Raw genomic sequence first — 17657 nt, 5'->3', positions numbered from 1 at the left:
ATGCTAAATAGTATGATTTTGCCATTTTTCTCCTTAACTTCTTATTGTATCTCCCGAATTCTCCCCACCATTTACTACTGGAGTGATCAATGGTCAAATTTCGATTAAGCTCTATCCAAATTTTATTTAAAAATGAATTCATATATTGGTCAAACAACTGAATCTTGATACAAAACTCTTGAAATTCATCCATTTCGGTAGCGATCGTGAGAGGATCTGAAGATGCCTAGAGGGGGGTGAATAGGCTAGATTTGAAATTAAAACACTTAAAAATCGGATTAGTAACAGGTGACCTGGACTGTCCGGGACAGGGTCCCCGGACTGCCCGGACTATCCGGGTGAAAACCCGGACTATCTGGGTCGCAGTGCGATGTGCCAAAACAACAGCTAAAGGAGGTATGAAACTTGAATCAAATGAACTTTAAGTTACCAAGAAGAGCTTCTAGGACTATTCGACCAGATAGGCTTGACAAGAACCTTGTAATCAATGAGATCGACCTCAAACCCTAATAAAGTCAACTAGCACACAAATATCAAGTAAAACAAGTAAAGCAACAACAAGTGACGCAGGATTTGTTTCCCGAAGTTCACACCCGAAGGTGCTATGTCTCTGTTGAGGAAGAGTTCAAGAGACGGTGCTTAAGAACCCCTATGCTCCTCACCCAAGGGCGAGACCAACGCTCAAGCCCGAGGTCATTTACTATGGATTCCTCGGAGAGAAATGAAGCTTACAAACTTCTCATGGAGCTCACAATGCAGCTTGAGCACACACAAGCACGCTTAGACGTCTAGGAGCTCAAAGCTCCAAGAGTTTTAGACTTGAATCCGTGGGCTCGACGAAGAACTAGTGCTCAAGGGTTGGAATGGATGTTCACTAGCTCGAATCTCTTCTCTTGCAAGTCTCTCACTTGAATCCCTCAAGAAATCTCTCAAGAATCAAAGGGGAGGGAGTGAGAGAGCTTGTTCTAGGGTTTGGACCTGGTCTGGTTCGAAATGGGCAAGAGAGAGAGTAAGTGAGGGGAGAAGAGGAGTATTTATACTCCTCACGCTGAAAAATGGCCGTTGGACAGAAAGGTACCCGGACACTCCGGGAAATGGTCCGGATACTCCGGACACCCGGACTATCCGGGCTGAAGTCCGAACTAACCGGACCCAGCTCACAAACTCACTCACTGCTGCTTCTTTTTGGATTTTGTGTGTCAAAGATCTCTCATTGGTTTTGTTGTGGTTCCTTGAGCACTAGAACTTAGTCACAACCTTTGGATCGACGTCCCTCTTGATAGTACAGCGTTCCTAAACTCAATTTATAAATCGAAAATCTAGTTCTATAATTTATATTCAACACCGCTTTTTTATTTCCTTTTTGAGGGGCGTACTTCATCATTCTTGATCGTTTATACAACCGTAGCTCCTGCACACATGTTTAGATAACACATTAAACGTACACGGTTTTGTCGTCAAACACCAAACCCACATAGGGGCATAGATTCCTTTCAATCTCCCCCTTTATGGTGATTAATGACAACACTATGTACTTCATTTGATAATCGAAACGAATGTAACTCACTAGTATATAAAGAGCTCCCCCTAAACATATGCCATGAATTTGAATTTCAAACTTGACTTCTTAAACATCAAATAATGGCAAAACGATACAAAACAAGCCGCTCTTTATATAAAATACAGTGGGGTGAGTGTGTGCGCTAAAGAATCAAAAGTGAATGCATATGACAAGTCATGCACACAAAAAGGTGTGTTTGCAACCTAAATCCCGGACTATCCGGGTCTGAGGTCCGGACTATCCGGACCAGGCAAGCAGAACACAAAAAGATCAAACTTCATTTCAAATTCTAAGAATCACACTACCACATATTTGCCTTAAAACATAATAAACAGATGATTAAATCCACAGAGTAGCACACATTATATAATTTCTCAAGCCACAAAAGGTCCTTACACGAATAGATAGATAAAGTTCAAGTTCTCACAACCGAACAACCGAAAGACCGAAATGACTTAGAGTACCAAGAGTGCCACACACACAATAGATAAGTCGTACAAGCCGATACAAGTGCGAGGCGCTAAATGAGTACATGAAATCTTTTCACTCCCCCTTTGTCAACAAGCCCCAAAAAGGGAATGAAAAAGCAAGTAAAACATCACTCATCGACATCGGGAACGTCGTCGGAGGTGTCATCATCTTCATCGGAGTCGCGGTGCTCCTTGTAGCCCTGGGGCTCTTCTTCTTCGGTCTCCTCGTCCTCATCGAATATTTCTTGACTAAAAGAAGGACGACGGGGCGCATGAGCGGTGCAGCTGACCTGGCGGCAATGCTGGCGAGGAAGAGGAACAAAGGCCGGCTCGGGAGCAGCATCGGCGGCATCCCACTCGGCGAAGGGATCGTTGAACGCCGGAAGCTCATAATGAGCGTCCACTGGAAGGCCCGTATGAGCCTTGATAGCTTGAATGTCCCAGCGATTTTCATTCACTTCTAAAGCAATAGTCTTGCACATGCAGAAGATGCTGTGAAGGGCCCTCTTGATGAAAGAATCACTGCGGTCACGACGAGAGGTGCCCGAGTAGCTAGGTCCAGCAGAAGAGGATGGTGCTAAGTCTGGCCTAGAGATCCTGGTGGCTCCAGCATGCCTAGGTGGAGGTGGTGGTGCATCACCTGAGTGAGGACGGAGGTGAAGGGGCTCATGCTTGTGATCCTTTGGGAATGTGATCTTGGTCACCCTCTCAATCATATACATGATGTACGGTGCACATGGGAGATGCTTGTCTGGATCAATCATCACCCTCCAAAGCTCATTCCACATGTAATCCATGATGCAAAAAGGCCGACCACCGGGCAAAGTCCTTGGTAAGAGATTTACTGCATAATGGCGAAGGGCTGTACCATCTCCTTTCTTGGCATCAACTATGTTTCTGAAAAACCTATTCAATCCATAGTAGCATGGCAGAAGAGTGCTTGCATTTCCCTCATTTGCTAGCACAGGATTAAAGAATAGCTGTGGCACTTGATGACTCCTAAGCACCTGCTCAACATGAATTGGGTCACGTTTCTCATCTTTTGATCCAAGTCCAAGGAGTCTTGAAAAAGTCATGTAGTCAATGCCATACTTTTCTCCCTCAGTAGTCCAATAGAAAGCGACTCCATATGCATCATAATACAGAGAGGAGAGAAACTGAGCAAGGATTTCAGTGTTCCAATCATACCTAAACCCCATGATGTCATAAAGCCCAAACTCCTTGCATATCTCCATGGCGGCATTGTACTGTGGATCATTCAGTTTCTCAAAGTAAGGCCAATCCACATACTTGCATGGGACAATAGGTGCCTCAGACCCCTTGAGCATAATAGATGAATAGAAGTCATGGTAAAGCTGACACCAAAAGCGTCTCTCAAGACCCTCACACTTCTCCAATCTATAGACATCTTCTTGTCTAGCATCCCTCAGTGCCACTTCTTGCCCGCTGTAGTTCCTGGGTAATTCAATAGCAAAACCTTCTACACGCTGTGGACGAGCAAGTCTGGGAAAGCTGTTGTACCTTCTCTGATCTAGAGTGAACTCTACTTGCAAACGAGGCGGAGTCCGAGGACATATGTCATAGGCAATACCTCGCCTCTGAGGGTTGGCCCTGGATGGAGGAGGATTAGGCCTGCTCTGCAAGATGTAGGGAGCACGACGAGGCTCACGAGCTGGAGGTGCCTGACTGCTGCTGCCCGCGGGTTCCTTGCCGAGGCAACGGCGAGGACGCAGCTCGCGCTGAGGATGTCTAGGAGGAGACTCGTCATCCTCCCTCAGAGAGCTAGGTCATGGCGCTGCTTCACCCTGCGCTCCCTAGCCATTGCCTGGACAGAGAAATAGTGAAGGAATGAATGTGGAGTCTAGGTAATTTTGAAAGTTTGAAGCTTCGAAAACACCAGGTCCGGACAGTCCGGGTTTGAGCCCGGATACACCGGGGTCTGAAGTATCCGGGGTCCAAACCCGGAGTATCCGGGCCAGGCGCCCGAAACCCTAACTTAATCAAAACTGAAAATTTCTCCATGAGATTTGACTTAAATTGAATCTACAGGTTCCTAGTGATTCTAGAAGACAATGCCCTAAAGGAAACCCTAGAAATCCTTCTACATTTGGAGACCAGAAGGAAAGAAGTTCAAAGTACCTTGAAGCCTTCAAGAACGCGCGGGAACTTCAAATCCAATGATTCTTCGGAGAATCCGGAGTGGAGGAGATTCTTCCCTCAAGATTTTGCGAGAAAATGATGGTAAGAAGGTGGAAATCGCCCCTAGGGCGAATCTGGGCGGTGAGAGGCGGCGTGAGGGTGAAAAAGAAGAGGAAACGGTAAAAACCCGTCCCTCACGCGGTATATATACCCTAGGAAAACTTGGTCCAGACTATCCGGGTCCAAGTCCAGACTATCCGGGTGAAAGTCCGGACAATCCGGCTCCCCCTGAAGATTTGCAAATGTGTTTGAGAATGAATGATTTGGAATTGAAATCTAATGAAGATCTAGTGGCCTGAGATTCATTACTTACTTGAGATCAGCCAACAATCAATCAAGATGAACACTGACCTCAAGTAAGCAACAAATAAATCCAAACTTTTCGAAATCCAAACTTTCATGGTTTGTTTTGAATTGAAATTTTCTTTTTAAAAGATCCTATACTAGTTTCACACAAGTATGTACAAGAGTTCAAGCTAGGTTACGAGAATCCAAAATATTTAGTTCACTCCTCAAAGCACAAAACCTTTGCTCATCTAGAGGCTTAGTAAAGATATAGGCAAGTTGCCCGTCAGTGCTTACATGTCGTAAAGCAATATCTCCCTTAGCCTCATGATCCCGTAAGAAATGATGTCTTATATCTATGTGCTTTGTTCAGGAGTGTTGCACGGGGTTGTTAGCTAGTTTGATTGCTCTCTCATTATCACATAAGAGAGGAATCGCACTAAAATGACAACTAAAGTCGCTCAAAGTTTGCTTCATCCACAAGAGTTGTGCGCAACAAGCACCGGCGACGACATATCCGGCCTCCGCCGTGGACAAAGCAACCGAATTTTGTTTCTTAGAGCTCCATTCTACCAAGGACCGGCCAAGAAATTGACAAGTCCCTGTAGTGCTCTTTCGATCAACTTTGCAACCGGCATAATCCGAATCGGAGTAGCAAAGTAGGTCGAAAGATGAGCATTTGGGATACCACAAGCCAAGGTTAGGAGTGAAAACTAAATATCTCAAAATTCTTTTAACCGCCATCAAATGACATTCTTTCGGATTAGCTTGAAACCTTGCACACATGCACACACTAAGCATGATATCGGGCCTAGATGCACAATGGTAAAGAAGAGATCCAATCATGGAGCGATATACCTTTTGATCCACGGCCTTTCCATCTTTATTGAGATCAAGATGTCCTTGTGTAGACATTGGAGTTTTGATGGGCTTGGCATCTTCCATGTTAAACTTCTTTAGCATATCTTTGGTGTACTTAGTTTGACTAATGAAAGTGCCATCCTTGAGTTGCTTGATTTGAAATCCAAGGAAGAAGGTCAATTCGCACATCATGGACATCTCGAATCTCTTTGTCATAATCCTACTAAAATCCTCGCACCAAGTTTGATTAGTAGAGCCAAATATGATGTCATTGACATATATTTGGCACACAAAGATATCTTTATCAACTTTGCGAGTGAAAAGAGTAGGATCGGCTTTGCCTATCTCAAAGTCTTTCCTTAAGAGAAAATCCTTAAGGCATTCATACCATGCTCTAGGAGCTTGCTTTCGCCCATAGAGCGCCTTATGGAGCTTGAACGTGGATTAGAAACTTGGGATCATCAAAGCCCGGTGGTTGCTCAACGTATACCAATTCGGAAATTGGTCCATTTAGAAACGCGCTTTTCACATCCATTTGATATAGCTTGAAATCATGGTGAGTAGCATAGGCAAGTAAAATACGAATTGACTCAAGCCTAACTACCGGAGCATAAGTCTCACCAAAATCCAAACCTTCGATTTGTGTGAATCCTTGGGCAACCAACCTTGCTTTGTTTCTTGTTACCATGCCATTTTCATCTTGCTTGTTTCGAAAGACCCACTTGGTTCCTATAGCATTTTGCTTGGGTCTTTCTACTAAGGACCAGACTTCATTCCGTGTATAGTTGTTCAACTCCTCTTGCATGTCCATCACCCAATCCGGATCATGCAAGGCTTCATCTACCTTTAATAACTCCAAAGAAGAAACAAACGAGTAATGTTCACAAAAGGTAGCCAAACGAGAATGAGTGGTTACCCCTTTAGTTATGCTTCCAAGGATGTTGTCCACCGGATGATCTTTTTGGATACTTTGATGTACTCTTGGATGAGGAACTTGCGTTTGTTGTTGAACTTGTTGAGCCTCTTCTACAACTTGAGGTTGATCTTGATGATTGGATGATGGTTCTTGATCCATATCCCGGATATTCTAGTCCTCTTTCCGGTTAGACCGGATTTGAGACCCGGAGTCTCCGGCTTGATTTCCGGAGTTTCCGGAATACGCTGCGGAATGCGTTCTTGATGGACTTGGAAATACCATCTCATTCTCATCTTGATCCTCTTATTCTTGAGACTTTATCTCTTCAATAGTTAGCTTCTTGATTGCCTTGCTTGATGGTTCCTCCAAACCGACAACATCATCAATTTGCTCTTCTTGAGAGCCATTAGATTCATCAAATGTCATCTCATACACAATCTTAACACAACCGGAGGTTTTGTTAAAGACGTGATAGCCGTGAGCATTTGAGGCATAACCAAGAAGAAATCCTTCATCTACTTTAGGAACAAATTTAGAAGTTTTGTTTTTCTTATTTAGAATGAAACACTTACTCCCGAAGATCCTAAAGTATGATACATTTGGCTTTTTACCAAGAAGTATCTCATATGATGTCTTGTTCAAGATCTTGTGAAGATAGAGGCGGTTGATTGCATGACATGTCATATTGATTGCTTCCACCCAAAATTGATTCGAGATCTTCTATTCATCAAGCATTGTTCTTGCCGCTTCTATGAGAGTTCTATTCTTCCTCTCAACAATTCCATTTTTTGAGGTGTGTATGGTACCGAGAACTCATGAACAATTCCTTCTTCATCGAGATACTCTTCTATGTTGGTGTTCTTGAACTCGGTGCCATTGTCGCTTCTTACTCTCTTGATCTTGGTTTCAAACTCGTTTTGGGCTCTTTTTGCAAATTTCTTGAAAGTTTCTTGTACTACACTTTTGTCATGTAGAAAGAATACCCAAGTGAAACGAGAATAATCATCATCAATGACAAAACCATATTTGTTACCACCAATGCTTATATAAGCCACCGGTCCAAAGAGATCCATGTGGAGAAGCTCAAATGGCTTGACGGTGGTGACGATGCTCTTTGAAGGATGAGGAACACCAACTTATTTTCCTGCTTGGCAAGCACTACACACACGATCTTTCTCAAAGGAAACATTTATTAGTCCTAGGATGTGATCCCCTTTTAGAAGCTTGGTGAGATTTCTCATCCCAACGTGGGCTAGTCGGCGATGCCATAACCAACCCAAGCTAGACTTTGCCACCAAACATGTGTCAAGTTGTGTCGGACCCGGGGTAGCGGGACTGCTTATAGGCATAGAATATTCTAGAGTAAGGAATAGCTTATGGATGTACCTTACCTCTCTTGTAACTATCCGAATAGGCGTAGAACTAGCTGCAGTACAAAGGAAACTACCCGATCAGTTGTAGTAGGACTCCGACTGTACTCAGCTAGGACTTTCCATGTAACCCTGTCCCCCCAGATATATCAGGGTGGGCAGGGACCCCATCAAAAGATCATCAACACCTAAGGCAATACAAACAACCACACAGGATGTAGGGTATTACGCAATTCGCAGCCCGAACCTGTCTAAATCTTTGTGTTCCTTGCACCATCAAGTTCCAGAGCATTTGATCCCTACCTACAAACCTTACTGCTAAGGGTATCCTTGGGCAGGCTTGGCGGTAAACACCGACAGCTGGCGCGCCAGGTAGGGGACTCGGCGAGTTCGATGGCCACCTTCGCTTTCAGCACCATGGCACCTCCTCATGGCGCCACCTTCGTCTTTGGCTCATGGGTTTGTGTCGACAACGGTTCGGGCGGCTTTGATAGCCACCTAATCAATCCACCCACGCTGAAGGCCACCGCATTGGAAAGCTCCAACAAGCTTGCCGGATCAGACGATCGTGGCGTCATGCTGCTTCCCGACCTAGCAAAGGAGATCGAGATGAAACTCGAAGACAACTCGAGTTCCACTCGGACTCACATTAATCTCAAACCGAATTCTACCCGGATTGAGACTCCACTTTCTCAACCCGTCTTTGGGTTGCGCAATGCATCATCTACTTACAAACAGATGATCAGATCCATCTATGAAAATAGCTTGGATCATCTTCTTTATGTCGAGAACCACTCAGTCACCGCTGGCTGGGAGGCACCCGTTTTTGACGTATATCAAGATCCAGTCGAGTCATCTCAAGACAGCCTGGATTTTATTACCAATACGCTGGCAAAGATCCAACTCAAGACCTGCCAAAGTCATACACTCGCAGAACTACTCGATAATCTTCGAGAAGTTGCCAGCATTGATGATCTCCCATTTCAATACGGTATTCCCCTCGTAACCGAGAGGGAAACTGGGTCCGGAGGAACTGTCCTGGATAATTACGAATCAGACCTAGAAAAAGCTTCTCTCCTGAACGTCTGGTTTTGGTGATCAACCAACAAGCCGGAGGTGCTCCTAGCCAGCAGGACCCCAACGAAGCCTTGGATCAGATTTCAGAAGAAAATTTGACCCGAGATGCTCCACAAGATGAGGATGAAGCTACTCACACAGCTCGTAGGGCAAGAAATCAACGCAAAGGAGAACGTAGGGTTCGAGCTGCTGAGCGTGCTCGCCTTCCCCCACGCAACCTCAACAACGAATTGAACAACGTCACGGATCCAGTCTTCACTACCCCAATCGCTGCGATGACAGAAGCAACCCTGTGGCTCATGCAGATGCCTCAAAATCCGGAGATGGAACGTGTCATACACCTTGCCAAAAAACGTTGTTGAACAGCTCGAGAGACAAAACCCGTTGTCTCGCTTCACGGCACCCGGTCGAGAGCTATCGCAACAGTCATACCTCAAGCAAGCCGTACCCCCGGAGGCCATCACCGACAACTATAGCTGGAGCAACAAAATCAAAGAAACCAAGAGGACCAGGAAGTCGCAAGATTTCATCGCCCCAGGGGTGGCCAGCCACCGGCAAACCAAGCTCCTGGACCTCAACCAAGTCGCAACAACAACCGCGGGCACAACAGGGAGGAAGTAGCCGACTCCATAGTGGAAGCACGGGGCATCATCAACACAAGACGCAGATCGCAGCTTGCAGACAATTCCAGACAACAGCTGGAGCAGCAAAATCAAAGAAACCAGGAGGATCAGGAAGTCGCAAGCATCCATCGACTGGATCAATTCATCACCGACCTGGAAAAGACTTTCAACAGCCTCTGAAAATTCCGTAGGAAACTCAACCCAACCAAGTGTGTCTTTGGCATACCATCTGGAAAACTACTCGGATTCATCATCAGCAACCGAGGAATCGAGGCCAATCCAGAGAAGATCAATGCCATCATGGCCATGGATGCTCCAGCTACCATCAAAGACGTCCAGAAGCTTACAGGCTGCATGGCAGCCTTAAACCGGTTCTTGTCCAGGCTTGGTGAATGGGGCCTAACCTTCTTCAAGCTTCTCAAGCGACAAGACAAATTCGAGTGGACTACGGATGCCGCGGAAGCACTCGAGAATCTCAAGCACCATTTCCGGTCACTGCCAATTCTTACAGCTCTACTACCAGACGAGGAACTACTCCTCTACCTCGCTGTGACAACTCATGTAGTCAGTACGGCGATAGTAGTCGAACGAACGGAGGAAGGCCACGCTTACGGCGTCCAGAGACCGGTCTACTTCATCAGTGAAGTACTCTCTGAATCAAAGGTCAGATATCCATCAATCCAGAAACTTCTATATGGAATTCTAATCACCTCCAAAAAGCTTCGACACTACTTGAACGAGTACAAGATCTCAGTAATAACTGACTTCCCATTGGAGGATATACTCCACAATCGGAATGCCACTGGATGAATTTGAAAGTGGGCAGTTGAACTGGGAGCCTTGGAAATTAACTTCAAGCCAAGAACAGCAATCAAGTCACAAGCACTAGTCGACTTCTTAGCTGAATAGCGGAAAAATCAAATTCCAGCACCTCATAACGTTCCAGAGCATTGGGTAATGTACTTTGATGGCTCACTCAAGCTTGACGGAGGCGGCGCGGGAGTTTTGTTCATCTCCCCCAAGGGAGAGCAATTGAAGTATGTGTTCCAAATCATGTTTAAGGTCTCCAACAATGAAGCTGAATACGAGGCACTACTACACGGCCTTCGACTACTGATCTATGGTGACTCTCTACTCATCGTCCTGCAAGTAAATAAAGAATGGGACATCAATAAGGATACAATGGACGCATACATCGAAGAAATCAGAAAGCTTGAAAACAAGTTCTCAAGATTGGAAATCCACCACGTAGACCATGACAATAATGTGGGAGCGGATGTCCTTTCTAAACTCGGTTCTACTCGAGCAATCGTCCCACCTGGAGTCTTTGTTCATGAACTTCATCATCCATTAGTCAAGGTACAAAGCCAACAAGCCGCTGACACGGAGGCCTTGGCCACCGTCAGAGAAGTACTGATGATCGAAGAAGATTGGCGGATCTAGTTTATCGACTTCATCAAGGAGTTCAAGCTTCCACCACATGTCGATCCCAAAAGCGCTGAAGCTGCCCGCATCATCAGGCGCAGCAAGGGTTTCGTCCTCATCGGCAACAACCTATACAAGCGCTCTGCTTCTAGCATCCTCATGAAGTGTGTTACCCTTGAAGAAGGCAAAGACATCCCCAGGGAGATTCACGAAGGAGTTTGCGGCAACCATGCTGCATCAAGGACGCTAGTCGGCAAGGCTTACAGGTCAGGGTTCTTCTGGCCAACAGTTATTTCAGATGCAGAAGACCTTATCAGACGATGCCCTGGTTGCCAATTCTTCGCCAAGAAGACCCACGTCCCAGCACACAACCTGATAACAATCCCTCCATCATGGCCATTCACCTATTGGAGTTTGGACATGATCGGACCATTAACCGTAGCTCCAGGAGGATTCAATCATGTGCTGGTGGTAGTCGATAAGTTTACCAAGTGGATCGAGTACAAGCCCATTGTCAAGATCTCATCAGATAGAGCAGTGGATTTCATCTCCGACATCATTCACCGGTTCGGATTTCCTCATACCATCATTACGGATCTTGGCTCTAACTTCACGTCACAATCTTTTTGGGATTTCTGCGACAACTCTTGCATTGAGGTCAAATATGCTTCAGTAGCTCATCCTCGAGCAAATGGTCAAGTAGAGCATATCAATGACTTAGTACTCAACGGCTTGAAGAAAAGACTCTACGACGCCAACACCAAGAAAGGTGGCAAGTGGATTCAGGAATTACCCCATGTGGTCTGGGGGCTGCGAACGCAGCCTAGCAAAGCAACTGGACAGTCTCCTTTCTTCCTCACCTATGGGTCAGAGGCTATACTACCCGCAGATATCATGTGGAAATCTCCAAGAATAGAAGCCTATCAAGAAGGAGAGGCAGACGAAGCTCGACAACTTTAGTTAGATTCAGTCGAAGAAGTCAGAATCAATGCTCTGACCCAATCGGCTAGATATCTTCAAGGAGTCAGACGCTACCACAACCGCAATGTCCAGCAAAGATCCTTTAATGTCAGAGATTTAGTTTTATGAAGGATTCAAGATGAGACAGGATTGCACAAGTTAAATTCCAGATGGGAGGGACCTTTCATTGTAACTAAAGTTACAAGACCTGGATCATACAGAATTACTGATGCAGATGGCAATGAGGTACCCAATTCCTGGAATATTGAGCACCTGAGCCGATTTTATCCTTGATCCAAGTAACATGGTAATGTCAGTTGATCTCTTTAATAAAGCAAAGGTTTTCATCAGCTTCTCGACTACATTAAAGGCAGCTTTCAAACTGGCAGCATCATAACTACTCTCCAAAAAGTTCATCCAACCAGGGTAATCTCCACTGATTCATACCAACCTGGATAACCCGTTAAGGATAGCTTACACAGTTTTCCATTGGATAACTACACAAGCCACATCCTTGTCCATAATACAAGGACACAACCTACTCGCTGGCTTGAGAAGGTATATGGATACCTTTATTAGTTTGTCTATCTTGGGTAACTCGACGGAGTTCATCCTAATAGGTCAACTACAAAGAACTCCAGCCTTGCGTTAAAGGCAAAACTACTCGCTCGCTCGGGTATGTTATGGATACTACTAAATTTTGTCCATCTTGGGTAACTCGACGGAATTCATCCTAACCGGTCAATCTTAGTAGTTACTCCAGTCTACAAGTTAGACACCCTATTCGCTAGCTCGAATAGGTATTGGATATTTCTTAGTAGTTTCATCTTGGATAACTCGACGGGGTTCATCCTAATAGATCTATCTTAAAAATTACTCCAGTCCTTGGTCAGGACACCCTACTCGCTTACTCGAGTAGTTTATGGATATCTTTACAGTCTTTCTATCTGGGTAATCTGACGGGATTCACCCTTACTGATCAACTATAGAGATCACTCCATTCTATTGATCGAGTAGTTTGTACTTATTCTACGGTATCAGATCATCCTTCTGAAGACACACCAACAGGATAAAAAGCAATATATAATGTGAAGATCTTACTGAAGATTACAGGAGTCGTTACAAGCAGATTACTCTGCCAAGTTCTTCAAAATTTCCTCAGCAATTACTTCTGACTCTTTACAATAGTACTGGAATTTCTCATCAGAATAATTAGGAGCTATTCCTTTGGCTATAAGAGCTAAGTTATGCTGAGGCCAGAAAGACTTAACAACTGCTATCATATGGGTCAGATAATTCTTGGAGGTGGTCGTCATAACATCGAAGAACTTCTTGGGAGCCTCTTCTAGACGCTCTACCAAAGACTTGCTACTCGATGACCCCTCCTCAGAGTCTACCATATCTATAATGACCTGAGCTGCTGCTACTATTTGAGTATGATAACTTGAAGAGCCTGAAAGAAGAATATTTCAATGATTATCATCAAAAAAGCAATATCAAGACAAACAGATCAAATACTCACAGGATTGAGCGATCTGCAACTATTCTTGGAGCCTCAACTTCTCTTCCTGAAGCTTTAATTTCTCTTCCTCAAGGCTCTTGATCTACCGCTTCATGTTACAAACTTCTAGATGATGCTTTCGGTTTGCTTCATACAACTTGTTCCGTGCAGCAAGGGATTCATCTAGTCATTTGGAAATCAGGGCATTTTGCTGCTCTAAGATTTTTCGATTGTCAACAGTCTTATATAAAGCATGAGATTTCATGAAAGACCGATTGGCAACGTCTTGTAAAATACAAGACAAAATTGGTCACATATCACCAACCACTCGACAAAGGCAAGCAGCAGCAACAAAATAAGGTTTACCTTGGTATATTTAAAACACCATTGTATGGAATCTGCGATTTCTTCATATTGTCTGCAGACAACAACGGATCATCAAAGAGTTCCTTACCCAATTCTTCCTAGGTAGACTGTGGCATTGACTGAAAGGGTACTAGTCGAACAGTGGGATTCTTCGACCCTTCAGCTCTATTACTGCCAACTCCGGCAGCACTTGGAGTACATTGGGTAGTTGCAGAAGAAGAAGATGCGGGTACCTCAAGAACTGGCTCCTTTGACGTCTTAGGCATGTCTACGTTTGGGGAGAGAGTAGTCGAATTCTCGACCAACCCAATTATTGGAGATTCTAGGGTGGATCGAGTACTTGTTTCTGGACTACTTTCCATCCGGTTGCGGAAGTCCTGGATCTAGTCTTTCTCCTGTGCCGGGAGATATTGGATCCTAGCCAAGCAAGACTCCAAATAAAAAGCTGAGGAAAATAGGATATAATTAAAGAGCATCATATTCTTACTGGCCAGCATCGAGACGGGGTATCTTACTCTGCAACAAAGCTCCAGGAGCTGCCTTTCGCTTTTTGCTTTCATGAGAAGCAACATCTCCAGAAGTTGGAGGCATGCAATACCATGTCTTGTAATTTTGCTGCAAGAGAGGCAAGGACTCGTCAGAAGATCAAAAACTTTATCTACAAGTACTCAGCAGTATTTCTCAGCACTTACCTTGGTTTTTTCGGCAGGATTGGCTGCCCAGAAGAGTACTAGTAGCTTCAAAGATTTGTCAAAGTTATCAAGTACTTTGCAGCATCTTCTGATTGCCTCAGAATGAGCCATTGGTTCGGGTGACAGTCTGGTGGGGTCTTTCGTACCTTCATATCTGAAGGCAGGATGTTTCCGATGTTGGAGAGGCTGGACCCGACCGCTCACAAAGGAGAAGACCACATGATCACCGGTAATTCCTTTGTTTTTCCAACTGGCAATGGCTTTAAGGATGCATTCGACCTGCTTGCCACCAGGTCCTGTACCCGACCAGTTTTCTTGGACTTGCGGGGTGCCTGGAACTCTTTCTGGAAGTGGAGATTCAAAGTTCCCGACATGAAACCAGAATTTTTTCCACTCGGTTCCTTTACCTGTTGGATCATAAGCTAAGTACTCGTCCCAGGTTTCAGGGCGAAGTACTAGTTCGCATCCGCCAACAACGGAAGATTTTGTGGCATTTGGAATGGGCAAAAGGATGAAAAAGTGTTGGAAAAGATGGAAATGGGGAAGAATCCCAAGAAATGCTTCACAGAAATGAGTAAAAATAGAAAAATGCAAGATGGATTGGGGAGTCAGATGATGCAATTAGATTCTCCAGAATTGCAGAAGACCATAGAAGAATTCTGACCCAGGAAGTGCAAGACCGCGTTCTATAAAATCACGGAACACAACGGTTTCAAGGGTACCTTCGAAAGGATATTCTTCACCTTCGCTTGCGCGCCATTGAATCACAGCCTGACTTTGGAGAAGACCCATATTCTCCAGTTCTTGAACAGCCGCTTGGGACATTTTACTTTTCCACCAGCCCGTTGAAAGATTTGCAACTGCTTCGTCTTCAATCTTGGATTTGTCCTTCTTGGGAACCATCTCAAGTTCACGAGTTTACGCTCGGGGGCTACGAGAGGGGCTAACAATGTTACAGGCAGTTGAGAAGTGTGAATCTGAATTCGACGGCGGCCAGGAGTTAAAAGGGTAAAACCCTAGAAGTTATCAAACAGGTTTATATGGTCCCAGGTGGCAATTTTGTGATTACCTAGAAGATCAACAGATTCTTTCATTTCCAGTGAAGTTTCATCACTTATTTTGCCACGAGTTTTATTTGACTCCTAAATCTAAATTGAGAGATTTAAATTTAAGACTCGGGGCCTGCGGGATATGTGCATCAGGGATTTATTTTTTAAATTTTTTAGAAAATGATGAAGGAAAAAGACTGAAGTGACCCTCAGCCTGATTCTGCGATTCAACTTAAGGCTCGGGGGCTACTCCATATGGAGCGCGAGTACTTCGCGCACCATATATGATTAAGATTTTGGGGCTTGAGCACCTCACAGCCTCGAAGCAACCGGAAGTACTTGGAGGACTACTCGACGTATCTGAAGGAAGACCCAGAAGTAACCAGAAAGATGTTCTGACTACTTGAAGTACTCGAAGACGCGCAGCCAAGTACTCGACGCCTGCAGGACTCGGCTACGAAGATCTCGAGGGCTTGTCAGACCCAAGGCAACGGGACTGCTTATAGACATAGAATATTCTAGAGTAAGGGATAGCTCATGGATGTACCTTATCTCTCTTGTAACTAACTGAATAGGCATAGAACTAGCTGTAGTGCTAAGGAAACTACCTGACTGTGTTGTAGTAGGATTCCAACTGTACTCAGCTAGGATTTTCCATGTAACCCTGTCCCCCCAGATATATAAGGGCGGGCAAGGACCCCCTCAAAACAATCAACACCTAAGGTAATACAAGCAACCACACAGGATATAGTGTATTACGTAACTCGCGGCCCGAACCTGTCTAAATCTTTGTGTTCCTTGCACCATCGAGTTCCAGAGCAGTCGATCCCTATCTACAAACCTTACTGCTAAGGATATCCCTGAGCAGGCTTGGCGGTGACCACCGACACTATACATCATTGATATCATCAAACATATATATTAATTATTCCATAAGACGACCTCACCGGTAGAAAAATTTATTAATGCGTTGGATGGGCGATATAGTACAAAGAGATCGGAAAGAGAAATAGTAACACCACGGGTTAAAATTTAAGGCTGGTCTGGAGAGGCGGATTGCCAAATAGGTAACTCAACTGCAGCCACTGTTAATGAGCAGTCGAGCTGAGTGTCGTGTATAAATTTGTACACGATGTGGTTTACATTAGGAGCGGATCCTCTGCAATCGACTGCACAGTGATAGGGTCACTGCATGCGGGCCCTAGTGCCCATCGGGCCCACGTGACAGTGTCTGCAGTGGACTGCAGATGGTCTCAACCTGTTTACATCATAGGGAGGCACACGAGAGACACAAGATGGCAGTCACAACCACCATGATGCATGAACGTAAAATCAAGCGGCCACTCAATTGTTAATCCATAACGAGTCGGTGCTGCTACGGTAACTATTAGAGGTCCATTACGTGATCACACGGTCGCGTCGCTTTTAATTATTCTTCCTCTTTAGAAACACAGAGAAAAAGGCCAGCCGCCCGCCATTAATTAGGAGCACACGAAGCACATGCAGGCGCCGAAGAAGCCGCCCTTGCAGTGTCCGCCCCGGTTCATCTGCAAGAGGCAAGCCGCCGCGCAGAGTACCTCAACGCACGGCCCATAGCTTTCTCGTGGCAGTCATTCTTGGGAGACACCCGTCCCCGCCGTCGCCGCCGCTACCGTCGTCTCTGACGAGCTCCTGCCGTTGGCTTTCGTCCACTTGCTGGCACTTGACGCGATCTGTTGTCATCCAAACACATGCCAGCAGCTTATGAAACACATGCCAGCGCTTACAAATCTGTACCTGCAAAGATGAACGAAACCACTAGAAGTAGGAGGATTGTAAGCGCAGCAGTCTTTGGAGCCATTTGTTGGTGGACTGCAATGAACGTGGGCTGCAGGGGAGTCTATGCACTTTAATTTTATAGGCGCTTGAACAAAGCATACTATCATGGATTCCTTGCAAGATCGAGTATTGATTATTCTAAGACATACATAGAAATTGATTATGCTTGTAATGGGTGTCCAGTTGAGGATATCCTTATACAACATTTGTTTTTTAGTTTGGATATCCTTATACAACATTTGTCTTTTAGTTGTGTTCATGTGAAGTTTTTGTGGCACGCAGTTTATGTAGTGTTTGGTATATCACAACCGTCTTGTATGGACGATCTGTTGAATCGATGGTGCAAAGTGGGGGGTATCAAACATAATTTGTTGTTACTAACTGCAACCTCGGCTATTTGTTGGATAATTTAGATTTTTAGGAATGAGATTGTTTTTTATAAATGTAAACCAAAATCATACTTGCAAGTACTTTTCAAGGGAAC

Source organism: Panicum virgatum, chromosome 7N, assembly GCF_016808335.1.
Source record: "Panicum virgatum strain AP13 chromosome 7N, P.virgatum_v5, whole genome shotgun sequence".
NCBI classification, from domain to species: domain Eukaryota; kingdom Viridiplantae; phylum Streptophyta; class Magnoliopsida; order Poales; family Poaceae; genus Panicum; species Panicum virgatum.
This window is presented reverse-complemented; position numbering follows the sequence as displayed.